Consider the following 6,492-nt stretch of genomic DNA (forward strand, 5'->3'; position numbering starts at 1 on the left):
TACACAAAAACAACGTGAGGCCAATTTGAGTATTCATGTTATTTAAATCGACATGAAAGGATGCTTCACCTAAGGAAGTATAATGTTGCAAAAGTAGAAAATATTTGAAAAATAACATTATAATAGCAAGAGAAATAATTAAAGCCAATGAGCCTAGACAATTAATTAGAAGTGGCTACATGGCACAAAAGAGAATATGGATTTCATTCATAATCATTGATAGACTTCATTGAAAACCATAAACTAAATATTAATGCTAACTCTAATATGATTTTATATGATATAAAAGCATCCACAGAATAAGTATATAAATATATATTTATTTTGGCATTGATAAATTCTAGGAAGGTCGAGATTTAGATCGTCAACGTTTTGGCATTATTGTTCTAACTATCTAGATTACAATTAGACTACCAATTCTGCAATTGGCAAATAACTAAAATGTTTTTAAGAAAAAAAACAAGGTTGCTCTTTCATTTATTTGACACTACAATATTCTTTCCTAATATAGAATTTGAATACATAGAACATATCATTATGTAATACTTCCCGATATATGTAAACGGAAAAAGGAGCAGCAAAATCACCGACAATACTCGAAGAACAAACCGAACATAATAGAATCTTCACAGAAAACTTCCATAAGTAATAGCAACAAATAAGCACTAAAACATATCTAAAAAGATCATTTTTCTCCATAATTTACTTTAGATATTTTTAACAGTTTCTGCGGTTGTGCTTAGCACAAATAAAACCATAGTACTGAAGAATCAACAAATCCCTGAATTCATATAAAAATAGTGGTCCATTAAAAGTTTTCTATAGCAGACTTCATGCCTCTTATCAATTTTCTTATTGAGTCGAGACTTTTCAGTACGAAGAAGGACATGGAACAACTTCATTTAGGATTGGAGTGCAAGTATCATGCTCAAAGTCATGACTCATGACTACATAATCTGCTTGAATAGTTCCCGTAATTACGGTACTCGAACAGAATCTTGTCATCAGTGATACTGATAACATTGGGTAGGTGAACCTAAGCAGTTCTCTCGATAATTTTCGGTACAGATGCTCAACATCTCAATTCTTGTTATCCTTGAGCAAACATATCTTCACCTGAGGTTTTTTATATGTAACAAGTGCAACGCAAGCATGCCCTCTTAGCTCATGTATAGTTATACAACAATCTCTCCTAAGTGGATGTATGAGCGATCGATGTAACTCCAAACTTCTCATGTTTGATATCGAACCTAAGGACAGCCATGCAGTAGCCTTCATTTTCTTCTAGGTAATTTGAATATCATGATTATTTAAATTGATAAAAATAGAGTTAAAATAAAAAAGAAAATAAACTTTTTTGTGGGATTGATCATCAACTCAATAATTTCTCTCTCAAATAAAATATTGTTATTGTTTTTTTAACCCAGACTGTGGCCACGTGATCTATTATTTTTGAGTTATAAACACATTAATCTAGTATAACATCTCTATTTATTAGTATCTTGAAGTCTTTAAAAAATGGGTGATCATTCAATTCGCAAAGGAATTTTGCATATGAATTTACTTGCGATATGTCCATTAAATTTTTAGTTAACTTTACATTGAGTTTGCTACTTGTAATACTATTGGCAATGCCATTATCTTTCCTCTTTAAAGATTTCACTGGAATATGTCGAACGTTATTGTTAAGACTCATCGATAACAATATGTGGAATTTTGTGTCTTTTAAGACTCATTGATAACAATATAATTTAAATAAAGCAGATGAAAGCTTTCCTAAATATATTAAAAAATGAACTATATAAGCAGGGGTAGGAGAACTTGATAGAAAAAAGGACTTGAAAAAGGCAAGTGAAAAATAAATGAATTTAAAATGAGGAAATGAGGTTGAATGTGGATATGATTGTATCATATGTATTTGTACTTAAGGAGATATTTCATATACATTGTTACTAACACAATAAGTGGCTTAAGTCGATGTTTCCATGCTCAAAACGTTTTATAGGATCACATAAGCAAAAGAATATGATAATAAGATCTAAAACACCTTGTGAACTGTCTTTGTCCGTCACACATCATATTAAATCCTATCATGCATATTTTGGCATTTAGGGGATCGATGAACAAAGACATACAGTTTTTAAGAAAAAACTTAGCTTTATGAGATATTAAAGAGAAGGAACATACCGAGAATGAAATCCTATCATAACAGAGATGCTACTACGAAAATCTCTACCATTAAAGAGAAGGAACATACCGAGAATGAAATCCTATCATAACAGAGATGCTACTACGAAAATCTCTACCTCTTCCTAAATATAAAGATTAACAGAGATGCTACTACGAAAATCTCTACCTCTTCCTAAATATAAAGATCATCGGGACTCGAGAGTCTCTATTACGCTTTCAAAATATGTTGAGTTCAGGATATCTATGTCATTGACATACTAATGTGTGTAGTTTGAACTATAAGTCATAAATTGCAACATCAAAATTGAATAATCCTAATACTAATCAAATAAATAAAATAATATTTTGATGATTCATTTTCAAATATGGACTTGGTAATTTAGTGATTTTAATGTGTTATGACAAATCCCTTGATAAGCAAATATCAATCACACAAAAAACAAAGAAAATATAAACAAGATAATACACACAGGTAGTTCATGGTTCAAATCACTAATTTCAAATCACACTACAAGAAATCTAATATAATCTCTCTCAAGTAGGTAGTTCATGGTTCAAATCACTAATTTCAAATCACACTACAAGAAATCTAATATAATCTCTCTCAAGTGAAGAGGAAGCAAAGAGCCAATACAAATATCAGCAGCCAAATAATTTAATTATCTTGTGGTTTAGAATATAGAGAGGAGTGATCTCTGTTCCAAATTACTACAGTTGTCTCAAATTTCTATCCTAGCCCATGATATATATATAGCTACACATTTTTGTTTTTCAGACTTTGCATAAAGTAATAATTTTAATTCTATAACAAATTGGATTATAATCAAATAAGCTAGGCAAAGAAACTTACTAAGATCATTTGAATTTCTTTATCAACATTAGCTAACAGGCAATAGGAACGAAACCACAAATTTTATTAATAAAGATATAATTATTAATATGATATTTAAAATTTGTATTGGATAATTAGGATATATTATGATTAAAATATAATGTTCAAAAGAGTTAAGGGTAATATTGACCATGGAAAGTTTTTCCGAACTCATAATTTTTAAAGAGGGCATGATAGTGAAACAATCATAATAATCTCTAAATAGAATGGAGAAATGACATAACATAAGCGATATTAGTCTAACTCTACTATTTACTTTAATGTTCTTAGTACCCAAGTTATTTTCTTTTGGTTAGATAAATATGTAGATGACACATTCTTGTCATTCTTAATTACTATAGTTAAAGATTTTTGTTATAGGCAAAAAGTTCTTATGGATAAATATGCATAACTTTGTAGCGCATTCTGCCATAGTTGTTATAGAAGAGACAACGTTCAACAACCTAAAACCCTCATCTATAAGTATCTCAGAGAAGTGATGGTGATACTAAAGTCTAAGGCGAGCGAGAATGTGCAATTGAAGAGTAGGTAGTCATATTATCATCCTGCGGGTAAAGAAAACCATAATAAAATTTAATTTCTTGTATGTGTTAAGATTAAAAAAGAAAGGCTTATTTTTATATATACCTCTTAAACCATGCATATTTGCAAAAATACCCCCAAATCTTAGTATTAACAAAATTGTCCCTAATCATCAATTGTAGAAGAAAAACATATCTCTACCCCTCTCCACAAACCAATTCATATTAAATCCTAGCTAGTCTTTCATTTCAGCTCTAAAATCCTGAATTCACTAATCTCCACATCAATGAAAATTTTGCTTTTTTAGTGGGCTTCAAAGGTAAAGGTCTGACAAACATCAAAATTGGTAATCTTTTCATTTACATTTCATAAAGACAACAAACACCAAGCATTGTGTCATTACTACACCTTATTACTTAATTTCATTTACATTTCATAAAGACAACAAACACCAAGCATTGTGTCATTACTACACCTTATTACTTAATGATAACCTAAAACATTACAAATATTCATAGTTGTGTCATTACTACACCTTATTACTTAATGATAACCTAAAACATTACAAATATTCATAGCAAATTATTGCCAATCTTTAATTTTAGTCTTACAGCTCCAGATTCACTAATTTTTACATTAGACAAAATATTATTGTTTTAGGACAAAGTTCCACAATTCCATGGAATAAGTCGATGAAATAGGCTAGAATCAAATATGGTAAACTGTTCAATCAAAAATTATGATTCAATAAATAAGTAAAACTTATAGTTCAAAATAATATACCAGCAAATACCATATTGCTAAGTACAAAACAACATACTACCACCAAAAAAAGTTAATTATGATTTATAATAGAACTTACAGGATGTTGCATCTCTGGTCCATCAAATTTAGGGTAATCCTCATACTCGCTCACTGGATCATAACCTAAAAACCCGTCCAAATTTCACAAGCAGCATATACTAAACATTATAACTAACACAATCAAAAATTATGTGAGTTAAATATTGTTGGCTAAAGATGACATCTAATAATTGCAGCAAATAATTTGTAATATGATCACAAAAACTACAGGATACAATAAAGAAGAGACATCATATTTTACCTCCATAAGTAAAAAGCGATGCATAACACAGAAGGGTGTTGCTGACCGGTCCATTGGCGGGATAGCTTCATTTTTCTTATTCTCACCATTCAATAGAGCATGCTAAATCAACTAAAAGACAAAACATCAATTAATACCTCAATTTGACTTGTGTACTTTTATTATTTAGGAAAGAATATAAACTAAGAAACAAATAAATTTATAAGAAACCATATTAATCTTAACCACATATTTAACTAATTCGGGTCTCGGAAGCATCATGGGTCCTGGTCTTGGGCACCAAATATAGCTTTTGCAACAAATCAATAGCATATGTAATTCAAAAACCCTAAAAGAACACTAATCATCTACTCACCAAAACTCTTGCTTTTTTTTCCCTCTTATTGCTTTGAGCACAAAATTGATAAAAACTCTACTCAACGCATAAAGTCTCTTTCAAATTTAAACAATGACATATAATAAAAAAAAATGTCAAATCAATACACAATCGCATAAAGTCTCTTTCAAATTTAAACAATGACATATAATCAAAAAAAAATGTCAAATCAATACACAATCAGTAAAAAAATTATGTAAAAGCTTTATAGAAATCATAAACCCACATCTTAGATTGAATATCTAAATATAAACTCTAAGAAAATCCTAAACCAACAAACCCCATCACAAATCTTTCAAGAATAGAACGCCCAAAACAAATCAAGATCTAAGAAGAAGTAAAAAAAAAAAGATGAAAAGGAAAGCATACATTCATTGCAGGAGTGGCAACCAAAAATTCGAACCCTAGAAGAAAAAACAGCCGCCGCAAAAGACGTGGAGAAAACTCTTTCGATTCCATAAAAGGAGAAAGCTCTTTTTAGAGGTGGCGGGGGAGAATTATTTATCTGAAATTGAGGTATTTAATAATTTGTAAAAGATAGTTGTGGGTGAATATTAGTGTATAGATTAGGATGAGATTAGTATTAAATTTCTTAATTCCAATATAATCTAAATACAATTTGTTTCCTTATCTTTATACTATATATATCTACTAAGAATTTATTAATTTCCTAGGCTAATGATAGATTAGTATTAAAATTTTGATTAGTAATAGGATAGTTCAAACTTTTTAGGGGTATTTTTGTCTATCAAAAGATTTTTCCGAACTCGTGTTTTTAAAGAGAGTATGAAAAATATTTTTCCGAACTCGTGCTTTTAAAGAGAGTATGATATGATTTTGATTCAGGATCTTTTCATACTGGTCTTCGAATCTTGGTGTGTTCACATTTGATCCTAAATGATTAAATTGCTTTAAACTACTTGTTAATAGTTATATGATTCCTTAGTGAAAAAAGGTAATGAGATCGTCTATCCATTTTAAAGATATTTTATATATCAATTCTACTAAAACAACTAGATGCATTTTCTAACAAAAAAAATCTCAAAATTTATCATTTTCTCGATTATAAGAAGTCAGCTGCAAAGATATCATAAGTGGGAGGTCAATTGTGACTTGCCTTTATAAAACTAGCTTTTGGTAATACACTGATGGAGTGTTATATTATTATTATCAGTCGTATGGTATAATTGCAACGTTGAATATCATACAATTTAGTGGATACAACGTAACACAAATCTTTCAAAAAAAAAAAAAAATCCATATAGAGAGTGTTCTGATATTCATCCATTTAAAGGGCTTAAATCTCAAATTGTTATCGATTTTGTCTCCTGATGATTAGAATCTCAGCACGTCATTTAAAGGGCTTGAATCTCAAATGTTCTTGCAACAATGGAATCATAATCACCC

Source organism: Asparagus officinalis, chromosome 3 (assembly GCF_001876935.1).
Source record: "Asparagus officinalis chromosome 3, Aspof.V1, whole genome shotgun sequence".
Taxonomy (NCBI): Eukaryota; Viridiplantae; Streptophyta; class Magnoliopsida; order Asparagales; family Asparagaceae; genus Asparagus; species Asparagus officinalis.